General features: G+C 40.5%; 1 protein-coding gene across 1 annotated transcript in view; it reads right to left on the bottom strand.

Annotated features, from left to right (window-relative positions):
* Positions 1–10,323, bottom strand: part of LOC108719302 (hepatocyte nuclear factor 4-gamma) — a 46,544-nt gene extending 36,221 nt beyond the window's left edge. Inside the window, exon 1 of the mRNA XM_018268084.2 lies at positions 10,136–10,323. The gene's annotated coding sequence lies outside the window, so the exon portion shown is untranslated. The remainder of the gene's footprint in view (positions 1–10,135) is intronic.
* Between the last annotated feature and the right edge of the window lie 3,900 nt (positions 10,324–14,223).

Genomic DNA, 14,223 nt, shown 5'->3' with positions numbered 1-14,223 from the left:
ACATATAGAGATTTAGTTGTTATGGAATTCATTAGAATAATTATGCAGCAACCCAAAGAAAATGTAAACTTGGCCCAGTTTATTTTCAGTATTCTGTCTGCAGTATAAGGCCACTGAATGCTAACTGTTTATTAGGTACTGTGAATTACATAACCTAGACTCTGACATTATTCTGCACAACATGCTTATTGGTTAAAAATTGCTCCAACCAGGAGCTACCAGGGAGTTAGTTTTGAATGTAAACCTTACAGTGTGATTTCCATTTTACATCTACTTGTCATACAAAGGACGGTAATAGAATATAGACACCAAAGTAATTGTCATATGTTCTATATGTAGGAGGGTAGGAGGGCCCTTTCGTCCCCTGGGCATAATTTAGCCAGTTAGACTGGGTCCTCATTTATAGAAGGGAAGCTTTTTCCTGTGTGAAAGTATTGTGGTGGCGGTTCAGTGACTGGCCAGTAGATGAGGGGAAGGCTCTTTGAGGCTCAATCTCTTTGGGGTGCACACTTGCTGGAGAAAGTGCTGTGGTGCTCCATAGGGTCTAGAACAAAGGAAGGTTCCAGAATAGGCGAAGAAAGTGCAAGGGCAGTTTTGTTATAGTCACTCTAGGAGTGAGAGACAGGGTCAGAAGTTAGTTAGAGAGCAGCCAGAGGCTCAGACGAGGAGACCAGGAGGGTTAGTACCCTGAGGTAACAAGGCCACCAGGTTAGGGACTCAAGTGGTCAGGCTCAAGGATAAAGAGATCCTTGGAGCGTGGGACCCCTGTGAGCAGGCCCGGACTGGCAATCTGTGGGTTCTGGCAAATGCCAGAGGGGCTGCTATAAGGTCCCATAGAAAGTCAGTATTTAGTGGGCTGGTGGGGGTTGCTTGGGCCTCTATGTTGGGCTGGTGGGGGCTGTTTGGGCCTCTATGTGGGCTGATTGGGCCTCTGTGTACCTGAAAAGCCAGGGCCTATTTTAATTCTCAGTCTGGACCTGCCTGTGAGATTCACTTTCACCAAAGACAGGCAATACTTCCTCTGGGGTGTTATGAACACTCATCCTGATAGTTGGGAGTCTACACTGGATGATTACTTTTTGGAAGCATTTACTAATCATTTGTGTGACTACAGACAGAACCCAACTAAGAGAAACTGTAAAGAAATCCAAATATCTGCATATTATTTAAAGCTACAGTGTTCTTCAAATAAACTGTACAACCTTATTCCTGTGTGTGATTGTGGATCAGAGATGATCCCAGGGAGGAGTATTACAGCCCAGTCTGTCCTGACCCTGGGTGGAAGCATGCCATTTTGTAATGTACTTGCTCTCCCATATAGCAGAGGCACAGGACTCCTGTAGCGCCAATAGGAAGAAAATCAGTGCTAGATGTCCTGCAGTAGCAGAGATTAAGGGCTACATATATATTTTTATTTGGTGCCACTTCTATGAACCATCCAACCCAGTATTCTAATCCGTTATTGGTTGCTATGGTCATTGGGAACCCAGAAACTAGATAACAATTGAAAAAGGCCTGCTTCATAGCTGCAAACCAAAAAACAAATATGGACTCAGGGACTGCCATAATCTAGCATGAGTTTTGATATTTGGGTAAACTGATTATGTGATTCAAATAGGATTCTCATTGTTACTCTGATTTATGATCTACTGGTGATATCCTAGTTAATCTAAACCTGCTTCTTAAAGGGCTGGTTCACCTTTAAGTTCACTTTTAACATGTTATAGAATGGCCAGTTTTAAGCAACTTTTCAATTAGTGTTTATTATGCTATTTTTATAGTCTTTTAATTACTTGCCTTTTTCTTTTTTACTCTTTCAAGCTTTCAAGTGGGGGTCACTGGCCCCATCTAGAAAACAAATGCTTTGTAAAGCTACAAATGTATTGCTATTACTCGTCTTTCTATACAGGTCCTCTCCTATTCAAAGTCCAGTCTCTTATTCAAAACAATACATCGTTTTTAGGGTAATTTGGACTCTAGCAACCAGATTGCTGAAAATGCAAACTGGACAGCTGCTGAATAAAAAGCTAAATAACCACAAATAATGAAAAATGAAATGCAATAGCAAATTTAATATCAATCTCTACATCATACTAAAAGTTAACTCAAAGGTGAACATTTTGTCTTACAGTGGCCATACATGTAAAGATCTGCGTGCTTGGCATGGTCACCAAATGAGTAGACATATATCCAATATGCCCAGCTGGGAGATATTGGGCTTATATGTGGCCAAAGCCACAGTCACCACCCACCACCCAACTTACACCGCCACCTAGGGTCGGACTGGGCTGGCGGGACAACGGGAAAAAACACGGTGGGCCCTGGCCCGCATGGACCCCTGCTGGCCTAGACCCCCTCCCCTGATCTGCTGGGCCCCCCAAAAAAAACAAACAATGGCATTGAGTGCCGGACCTTGCGTTTGCGCACTGTGCCTGCTTTTGTGCATGCACGCCGCTCTGGCATTTGAGCATGCATGCACGCCGCTCTGGCATTTGAGCATGCGTGCCATCCCCAGAGGTTTGGCCCCCCAATGTCCAGTCCGACCCTGCCACCACCCCACTTGCACACGCAGGCCCTCCTTCTCAGGTCCTGTAGCACTGGGGAATTGGTGAGTGGGAGATTTAAACAACTATTAAATAATCTATGAACCCATTCAACAGTGATCTGGAACAAAAGGGATTGCAGCTAGGTGACATGCTACCTCTACAATTGTGCCATCCTAAGCCTGGGCCTTTGGGACTTTACCACAAATCCAATCAATAGAATCACAATGGAAGTAATGCAGGCCATCAACGAGCTGATCTGGTCCTTGCCTGATCTGACAGGCCCCATGCATGAGCCAATAGGATGCTGACTTATCTGAAAGATCGGAGTCTGCAGCATTTTTCGGCACATGTACCACCTTAAGTAAAGTTTATTTCTATTCTGGATGTGTATATCTATTGACATATATGTAACCTATCACCCTAGCATAGCAAACATCAAGATACTACAATAAAAGCAACAGATTAACTCTTAGTTCATTCAAATCAATAAAAAAATAACTCTGTACTAAATGTCATGTAGTATATTGCCACCACCTTATTATCACCTATTCCTGTTTTGTACATTTATGATCAGTTTTATGAAGTAAATTGCTTTTTTTTTTTATGTCCACTCCTCAAAAAGAAAATGCCCATCGACTGCTGTGTTGACATGAATATTAGGAAGACAGAGTAAAGAACTATAACACATTCAAGTTAATCTTGCCATAGTAATATCATAATCTTGCACATTTTATATGAATTATGTGTAGAGATCCTGAGGGTTATGGATCTTCACTGGCAGTTTTCCCATATATACACCTAAAATGGTCCTTAGTAAGCCTTGGGTGTGAGTCCCTTTTCCTGAATGGTATCAGTAATCTGAATGGTTCATTCCTTGCCCAGTAGGTGGCAGTGTTTTAAAAGTATAAAAGGGACAGCACACATGCTCGGGGCTCTCTTCTAGAATCCTGACTTGTGGGGAGGTGGGTACAGGACTGGGTCTGAGAAGGTTACAGGCCCTGAGGGAAAGAAAATTTTCCTCCCTGTCATAAGGTTGTTTTATCTCCAGGTCAGGCACTACTTGTTTACAGGGGTAAATAGCTGCCTTTTAAAAAGTAAATCTGTAAAATTTTATGATCTCTGGGAACTGAGTGCAACCAGTTTCTGTTCCACCTGGATGCACATAGTGTTTTTGTTTATGTTTATGTAGGGATGTGAAAATCTTAGACACCCTTACACATTACAGACAGGCACACCCCTAGTAATATGGATACCTCAGTGGGTCCTTATGGGGACCTTGTGCTTATGTCATCCCTGCAGTTCTCACAGTGGATGCTAGATGGCACTGTGATATAATATAAAAGGGCTTAAAAACCATGAGGTAGAGGCCATTGCCGCTGAACCTTTCCTCTGTTAGGCCACAGAGGGGGGTGGAACTCAGCCTGAGTATAGTGAAGTGATAGTTATACCCTTTAATAGATCACTCTAGGAGTGATAGATAGGGTATGTAGTTGAGCAGCTCAAAGCTCCGCCGAGGAGATTAGAGGGATTAAGATCCCGGGTATTACTGACCCCATAGTAGGGCCTAAGTGTTAAACTCAGGGAAGTAAGAGTTTCTGAGTTCCACTTAAGGTAATCCTGAAGATTGGGGAAATACCTTCCAACAAGCTGCATTGTTCTCTACCTGTACTCCTTACTCTTCAGAGAGTTGTTCTATATTCATACAGTGAGTATATTGTGTTACCTTGATTAATCTCTGTTTTACTATATGTTCCATGCTCCATGGTGAACTATTGGTTAATAAACTCCGTTTATTGTTTAAGCAAATAAAACTACTGGCACCCAATCTCTTGTGCATTGCACACAGTTACAGTTACACTACACCCTGCCTCCATCCCGCTGCGAGGGCTTACCCCTGAGAAAGAGAGCTCATCTGTGGTCTCAGCCCACAAAGGAAAGTAGCTAAAACTGCCCTCACATAAAGCAGTTTACTATAGCGCTACATTTACATAATACTGTATATTGCCATGCTTAGATTGTTTATGCTACTACAGGCTTTTTGAATAGAAGCCTTCATAGATTTCCTTAAGTTGGAACCACATATTTGTAAGACATAGGGGCAGATTCACTAACGGGCAAATTTTCGGCAGCGTCAGATTCACACCCATCTCACCACTTTGCCAGGCACAAATGCGATACGAATACGCTAATTCACTAAAATGCGAAGTTTCCTCCCGGGCGTCGAACGCTGGCGACTTTTCGCTAGAGTTACTTCGGCTGTGCGAGCATTCTATAGTGAAGATGCGCTAGCGTTCATTTGTGCCTATCGAAAATTCACTAGTGATCTTGCGCTTAGGTCAATTTGCACACGGCAGGTAATTTAAAGTTGTATGGACGACTTTATTATAAATGTTGGTGTAAATGCTTAAAGTTACCACTTTTTCAAATACATGTCCAGAAACCTTAATAAAGACAAGAGAGTTAATATATTGCCCTACATGTGCCCACTGTAAAATGAATGTTCCATATGTTATGAAATGTCTGAAGAAAACAGGTTAACCAAAAAAAGTTTGTCAGCCAAAAAAAGGACTTTTGCACGCAATTTCGCTTCAATAAAGGAAAAGTCGCCAGCGTTTTTGGAAATTTAATGTATTTTTGGCTCACAGGATGTGATGTAAGTGACAGAAGATTGGGGAAGATCTAGCTTCTTTTAAGCACTTCGCCTGGTCTGAGGTGGCAAAGTCAACTGGCAATAGAGATCGAATGAACGATAGCGACGGTCCCGTTCGTTAGCGAATTAGCGTCTGCACCTGTTAGTGAATTGGCAATGTCTCTGTGGGTGGCAACGCTGGCAAAAACTCACTAGGGTTAGCTACTTCCCTCTTTAGTAAATCTGCCCCAAATACTGTTGATTTCATCAATATATTCCTTTTTGTTGTTAATGCTTACTCCTTCATCATCCCCTACTACTCAAAACAATCACTGTCCTGTCCCTGCCATCTAGATTTGTCAGTGCCTGAATTCAGGCCACCTATACCTTTCTAGATACAGGTCATTTTAATGGCTTGTTCCTTCTCATATTCTACCAGATTCTACCTGTGGATTTTATACAGGAGTTTCTCCACAATTCCAATGACCCTTTGTCGCAAGGGCTCAGATGGGGAGATGAAGCTTCCATTGACACCAACCTTAACACATATGAAATTAATAAAGTAATGTTAAAAAAAAAACAAATGAAAATGAATACAAAATGAATGAAGGAAAACTGAAAAAGTTAAAAAAAACGAAATACTTAGATTGTACATTTTTAGATGCTGAAGTTTTACATTTGAGTTTTTCGATTCCTTTTTTTGCTTAATAAATACTTGGTTTGAAGTTGCTATTTCAGTTCATGAGTTATTAAAGTAAATCTTTTATTTTAAAATCATACTCTAAACAGCCCCCAGAATAACATACCGTTCTTCCTGAGTTCAGATTTTTATTGTTTCTCTGTAACAGCAAACTCAACTGCAGCTTTTTTTCGTTGGTTACTTGTCTAGCATGAAGCTCCTACCCTTTTGCTTTTGAGCAGGCTGGGCTGGAGGAGGGAGGGGGGGTCTATTTGGGGTGGAGGGTAGCGTTTTTTTTGTAAAGGGTTGAATTCTCCTTTAAGATTAAACCATGGAACTATACATTCTAACAGTAAACTATGGTTTACAAAGCTAACAGTGAATTGAGATGGAAAGCAATTTTGATATGGTTTAAAAGAATCCTCTAACCACATCGTAAAAGCATTTCTGCAACCAAACTAGTGAGAGGGATGGCATACTTAAATTATGATGGTAGACCGTCATGGTTTGGTTGTTTGGAAGCTTGGAGCCCACCTTAAAATGACCATTTGTCATTTTAAGGTGAGCTCCTAGCTTTCAAGATGCTTTTAGGTCAATGGGTATCATATCATTTGAATGGAAATCTTCGTATGAATTATTTCAAAAATTGTCATGTTGATTTACCTTTAAAATCCATGAGAAACACTCAAACTAATTCACATGACAGATGTTAATGCAATGCTGACGCGTTCCTATGAAAATTCACAGGGGTCCTTTCTATTGAAGGATTTCACCATCTCCAGCCCAGCATGACACAACTACAAAGAAGCCAGGTCAGAATGATGGCTAAGGTAAGTACCACCTGGCTTGGGTTGGGTGGATTGGAAATACTTAGGACTAGAAAGATGTTGGTACTTCAACTTTATAGTAATACCGATAAGTTCCTATGGATTTTCAATGCAGCCCATCTCTTTAACAAAAAATCTTGAGAAACTCTATAAAACATTTCTCACATGTGAGATGCACAGAAAACAATTGAGAGGAATTTTCAAATTCTGATAAATATGCTCAAAATATATATGGCATATTATTATAAGGGCTTAGATAGCAACATACATGCACACCTACAACTTTATTATGCACCAAATTTCATAACTTCCTCTGCTTCTCTTGTCTTAACTGAATGTAGAACAAATGCTCTTTCAATAAATAGCAGCTGTCACACTGGTGCAATAAATGACTTATGGATACATACGTGGGAGAAGTTGTGCCTTTGTTCCCAGCCATCCTTTCTTCCCTCTTCTTGCACCCCAGCCATTACTTCTATATTTTTCAATTCAACCATAGCAAGAGGATGTCAATTTATTAGGGTAGCACCAATGCCCTTTCCTTAAAGGGGAACTATAGTGAAAAGGAAAATGAATATACTGTAAGCTTCAGCATACTGAAATGAGAAACTTTCTAAATACAATCAATTAAAAATTCTGTACTGTTTCTGAAATAATCAAGTTCATCTTCACTATTCCTCTCTCAGCATCTGTTTCTCTTCATTTTCTCTTTATGCAACACTTGGGTGTCAGATATTCATTGACAATTAGGTATATCTTATAGGGGGGTTCCTTTTGCCTAGAAGATGTATTAGAACTCTATTAAGTCACCAGAGATTCTGTCTCTCTACATGCAAAAGGCAGTTACAGTATTTTGTTAGATTTTTTTTGTACTGGAATCAGTTATTTGAATGAGCTCTAATTCATCTGCTAGGAAAGGAAGCTTTCCCTATAAGATATATTGTTGCCAGTAAATATCTGACACCCAGCTGCTGCAAGAAGACTGCAGAGAAACAGATGCTGAGAGAGGAGTTGTAAACATAAAAAATAATTATTTCAGAAACTATCCAGAATATTTAATTGATTGTATTTACAAAGTTTCTTGTTTCAGTATAATGTTCGTCACCGGCGCTGAACACTTGCAAAGTTGCGCTAGCGTTACTATGCCAGTCATAGCGAAGTTGCGCTAGCGTTAGATAATTTGCATACAGCGGGAAGTTGCAGCAAATAAAGTACACTACTCAAGCCCAGGGAACCTTAAGAAAAGAAAATAGAGTTGTTATATTGCCCTACACATGAGCCCAGTGTATAGTTTATGTGCCTTATGTAAGGAAATGTAGGGGGGAAGGAGGGTACCCAAAAAATAATTTACAAACTTTTTTCAGCCTATCACCCTGTAAAAAGGAAAAGACGCTAGCGTTTTTTGGGACTTAGAAAAAATTTCAACTTTTTGGACCAAGTCCTATCTACTCTATTGCACTTCGCCTGGTCTAAGGTGGCGAAGGCAAGTCTGGCGATAGAGGTAACTTAGTGAATTTGTGTAGTAAAGCTGTTTCGCCAAAGCGAAAATTCTCCTGGCGTTAGAGTGAGAACATGCGCCAGAGTCTATCTCCTTCGCTAGCGTAATTACACCAGCGCCCGTTAGTAAATCGGCGAAGTGCTTAAATGACGTCACTTCGCCCTTTAGTAAATTTGCCCCTTAGTCCCCTGAAAGGCAACAAAGTTTGCCCCTCTCACTATTTGTGATACAACCTGTGCACAACAGTTGGCATGCCAGAGCTGGGCCAGGCCATACACAACCTGGCTGTCCGCGGTGGCGGCTGAGCGCACACGCGTGCAAGTTGCCACAGGCACGCATGTGCAGAAGAGCCAATCGGTGTGCGCGGAAACGCAAGAAGACGGGAAGAGAGGAGACCGGACAAGGAGTAGGCGACATAGCAGGCATGTGCTGTTCCGCCCTGGGCACGCCACTAGCTTGCAAATCATTAAAAAGCCAGGAAAACCATGGGATGCAGAGTGCTAGGGAGCCTTGTAGGTTGTACTTATTATGCCTCCTTGATTATGATGAATGATAAGTGTGATATTGCCCTCTATACCCTGAACTGAACATTTAATCCCAAATACACTGTAGGAAGTTGTAGGCGCAAATGTTTTTTGCATGGCGCTTAAAGAGCTCTCACAAGAATTTTATGTGTTTGAGAAACCTAATTGGTTCAATTTATGCTACATGATTGTACCCACCTGCATCCAATGGCAGAGGAGATAAAGTGGACCCAGCCAGCCACTTGTGTGCATTGACGAAAATACATGAGATTGGTCTGGTACTGCATATAGGGGCAGATTTCAACCATGAAATGGACATACCAGCAAAATCTGCCTTGTGAGAGCCTTGTGTAAGCAGTGACAGCCAGGGGACATTAAGGGCTGCAGTTTAGTGCATATGGCACAATTTTGTGGCCCTTCAAAAAAAGGCCCCAAATTAGTTTTTACTAAACAAATGTATTTTATCCTTATAATTATATACTATACAGTTTTTCAAAAATTCTGATGAATCATTTGTGTGGCTTATTACACAAGGTAAATCAAATTAATGTTTTATACAGGTCTGGGACCTGTTTTCCAGAATGCTGGGGACCTTAGGTTTTCAGTATAAAATAAATATTTCTGTAATTTGGATCTTCATACCTAAAGTCTAGGAGAATATCATATAAACGTTAAATAAACCCAATGGACTGGTTATGTCTTAATCTGGATCTTGTACAGGGTAATGTATTATTATTACAGAGAAAAAGGAAATCATGTTTAAAAATCTGGATTATTTGGATAAAATGAAGTCTATGGGAGACAGCCTTTCCATAATTCTGAGATTTTTGGATAACAGGTTTCCAGTTAATGGATCCCATACCTGTATATACAAACAAAGTTCCTGTGAAGTCTTATAAGCTGCGATATACGATATTGCACAGCAGTAAAATCAATGGAGATTTAGAGACACTGTCTCACTAATACTTTTGGGAAAACTGGGCTTCTCCCTGGCAATACGTATTTCACAGCCATTGTGTGTTTATTTTTTACATATTTTAACAAACTCGCTGCATGATAAAATAACAATATACCTGTAATATTTCTAATATAAATGATATCACGGAATATATCTGCCATTGTTTCATTTAGCAGATGCAATGTAAGGTGTAAGTTCATGACAATAAATAACACTATCAACAATCCCCTCCCCACGTCTCATACTACACATAACGAATCTACCAGACTGAAATCTGAAATACACGGCTCAGTGACAGGGAGTCACATGACCCCCCGGAAAATAGAACTGCCAGAAACTGTTCTTGGAAAGCACTTGTTTAGATACATTAACCACAGCATTTTCTTTTCCCCTCCACAAATAGAACAATTTTACAACACATACATTTGACTTGGTCTCTACACACAACAATACTACTGCTTGTATGGCACTTACCCTCGTAGCTCTGATCCCGTAATGAGAGATCACCACAGCTTCATTCCTCTGATGTCCAAAATTCAAGTCCGTCGTTTCAGGGGACAACTTTTCCTAGTCAGGATCTCTATATTTTTTAATTCACTGGAGCAGTCTCCGCCATATGCTGTAGAATATTAGCTTTGCTCAATGACGACAAGGCTGCCTTCCATCAGATCGATTTACTAAACAAACTAAAAACGTGGGTGGGGATGTTAAACAGTAACTACTGTAGTAAACCAGACTGAAAACCGAAAGCTACCAGTTTGTTATAGTAGTTTTACTGGAGAAAGCTTTTCTTGTCTCGCACACAAAGGGAGGGGAGTGAAAAAATTGCTTATTTTCATGCAAAAGTATGCGATTTATAGCACTTTTACTGGTGTTTACATGTGATTTATTGCATACCAAGCCAGTAAGTCCTTTAGCAAGGTAAGGTTTGCACTTATAGCAATAGCTTTTATCCTTAGGAAAGGCTGTGCCTCAAATAAATACATGTTAAAGTAGACTTAAGTTACCATATGTACTGAATGAATTATAAATGGCAAATTAGAGGCACTTACTACAAAAAAACACATGTACATGGTTAACATAAGCATATTTTATTTATTTATATATATATATATATATATATATATATATATATATATATATATACTGTCCCAAATACGGCCTGCACACAGAAACACACATGGGATGATCAGAATAACAACCCTAGGAGACTTTGGCGCCATTTTTCTGGGCTGCAATGAAACGTGGAGTTTAAAACTCCTGAGGTGATAACGATGCTTAGGTAGGGCACAGGAACATATTTTTTTTTTTACCTTTTTATACAATACAGTGACATCTGTCCCTCTATTAGGAAAGAAAATTACACAACTAATGTTTAAATGTATTCAATGGCAGATATATATACATATATTTAATTATAGATTGAATTGGGGAATCCAGAGTGAATTGCAGGCAGTTCAATCAGTTTTGCCATTTATCAAATCTGACAGTTGGGACAGTTTCTAATAAATGGACAGACAGTGGAAGTGGGTGTTTGATGTTATGCCAAAACAGTCTACATTTTGAGCTATAATTAAATGGTATAATTAAATACCATGGCTGTATTGTATTGTCAAGTGATCTGTGATGAGATAGTGAGGACTAGGAATAACTGAAGTTATTAAAATTGAGCGCACCTAGCAGCTTAAAAGAAGACCTATGACTGGCCACTACTTTGGCATCCATTAAGGCTAACTCATAGGAACAAGTGCAAAGTGTTAAGATGCTAGACAAATCTTGTATGCTTAACAGAGCTGGCAACTCAACCAATGTCATGGTCTGGGCAGAATGGGCATTGCCAAACCCATTTTAAAGAAACTGGGCTGTGATATATATTAAAATGTTTCTATTATAGTTAGTTAGCCAAAAAGTTAGCCCCTATAGCTTGCATGTAAATTCGGAACAGAAGGTGTCAGAAGGTGTTTGTTCATGCATCTACATGCGCGTTTAATTTATTTTAAAGAGAAAAACAAGTTGGTCAGACACAATCAGATTTTATCTCGTCGGATGAAGACGCAGCATGCAGGGTTCCCATCTGACAGTTGTGTCACGTCGGATGGAAAATATTCCATTTAGTTTACACATGCAACTACATCCGACTCATAGGATGTGTTTTGTTGAACTGCAAAATCTCCAGTGGAGGTTGACATCTGTAACATAAAACTATCACAAAGGTGCTTGCACCTTGATTCTAAAGTCAATGAACCTGTTCAGCCTGCTTTGATGAATTGCATACAAGCAGGGGCGTTTCTGCCATGAGGCAAGGTGAGTTGTGCCTCAGGCGGCAGCTGCCCAGAAGTTACCAGGGGCGGCAAAAAGCTGCTCCTGTAACTTTAAGAGAGTGCAATTTCGCTCTCTGTGCTAGCGATGCGCCTGCACTCGCCCATATATTTTACTTGGCTAACTGTATATAACAGGCTTCAAACCCAAAATAATAAATTGCAAGGAAATCATTTTGAAACACACCAAGTTTATTACCTTTTATGATCTTATTTATGCTATGTGCAATAAAACTTTTGCAATTCAAACTTTTGTGATAGCAGCTTTTAAGCTTTGATGTATTGTTAAAAAAAGGTATTAGGTGTCCATAGCAACTATCTCTTGGTGCCTTTTTTGTTTGCACAACACACCCTACCTTGCAATGAAAACTTCTGCAAAACGGCTTTTTGGTTCTATGAGTAAATTGCTTGTATGCGCAAGGCATAGAATATATACCTTATACACAGATATATTATTAAGTAAAGAGTAAGTTAGTAAAAATAACCTTGGGTTATTCTAAATCAGATATTATTACAGCCCATCATTGGCTACAATCTACAGTGTCAAGAGATGTTGCTGCAGGGTTTCCTTTTTGTGTAATGTACCGTATATGTATTCATACGTAGGCTTTATATAAATTGGAGAAAAGGGATCAATTAACAGGTGGATCTGGGAGGATGTATATTGTTTCAATTTAGTCTTATGCTGTGGAGTATCCAGCCAATACAAATGTGTATTCTCTATTCATATTCCGGTGTCTCATTCAAATCACTTCCTGGTTGCTAGGGTAATTTGGACCCTAGCAACCAGATAGCTGCTGAACAAAGAGCAGCTGAACAAAAAGCTAAATAATTTAAAAAAAAACTCTAAATATTTTTAGAAAAAGACCAATTGCAAATTGTCTTAAAATATTACTAACCGTCATACCAAAATGTATTTAAAGGAGAAGGAAATGTTAAAACTAACTAAGCCTTATCAGAAAGGTCCACCTAAATATACCAGTAAACCCTTAAAGTAGTGCTGCTCTGAGTCCTCTGGCAAAAGAAACACTGCATTTCTTTCCTTCTATTGTGTACTCATGGGCTTCTGTATCAGACTTCCTGTCTTCAGCTTAAACCTCCTTGCCCCGGGCGTGAGCATGCTCAGTTTGCTTCTCCCCCCCCCTCCCTTCTCTGCTGTAATCTGAGCCAGAGCTATTAGTGAGCAGGGAGAGACTTAGGTAGGAAGTGATGTCACACTAAGCTAATACTGCAGCTGCTATTCTAAACAAACAAAGAGTTCCAGAGCTTTTTACTCAGGTATGGTAAAACATTCTACAGAATAAATAAAGCATTCTAGCTTGCACTATTGCAGCTAATCTATTGACAATCAAAATGCCTCTGTAGCTTTCCTTCTCCTTTAAAGGTGAACAACCCCTTTAATCACCACCCTCCTGGGAGCAGGGCCGGAACTAGGGGTAGGCACGTGCCTAGGGCGAAAAGCTGAGGGGGCGCCAGGCACGTACCTGCTCTGTCGCCTACCCCATGTCTGGTCCTGTGTCTCCCTGACTGCAGCTGGTAATTTCCGTTTAAATTCGCTTGCGCGTATGCGCGCTGGAGCATAGTTTCGCGCATGCACGATTGAGCATGCACTAAGCCGGCACCATGGCCGGCCAGGTTGCCTAGGGTGCCTGGCCGGGTTGGCCCGGCTCTGCCTGGGAGCTTCGCCCAAGTAGTTCACCACTCACCATTAGTCTCCATGTGATAACACTGAGGCCTAGCCTCTCACTCCACAACAAAAATTTCTCTGTTAGCTGAAACCCTAACCCCCACAGACACTCCCCAATCTCATAACTGCTCCAAGAGCAGGTAGTGTTGCATTCATCCCTTCAATGTTAAGGCTTCTGTAAAGTGGCTCCAGAAACCAGTAGCATATTATCAGCAACCTTCTATAAGTTTTATCAAGCAGGGAACATCTTATCCCCGATTACAAGGTGCGACTCAGCTGTACAAGAGAGAGAAACATACAGTAGAACAGGAACTGAAAAGAAATACTACTGCGCAGCACAGAGCCCTCTATGTTTCTACCAGTGGTAGAGACAGAAGATATGCAACATGGCTGCCCACATAGACCTTTACTTCCTTTGGCCAATGATTTAACTCTTCCTCTGACCTCACTTCCTATCCACGTATCTGCCAATGCCTGTCATGCACCCACAATCCCTCTGGTTTCCTGCTCCTTTCCCATTTCCCAGGAGTCAAGGCACCTCTGCTTAATAGAACCAT

The sequence above is a fragment of the Xenopus laevis genome, chromosome 6L, assembly GCF_017654675.1.
Source record: "Xenopus laevis strain J_2021 chromosome 6L, Xenopus_laevis_v10.1, whole genome shotgun sequence".
Taxonomy (NCBI): domain Eukaryota; kingdom Metazoa; phylum Chordata; class Amphibia; order Anura; family Pipidae; genus Xenopus; species Xenopus laevis.
Note: the sequence above shows the minus strand (reverse complement) of the source record. Positions and strands in the feature narration are given on the sequence as shown.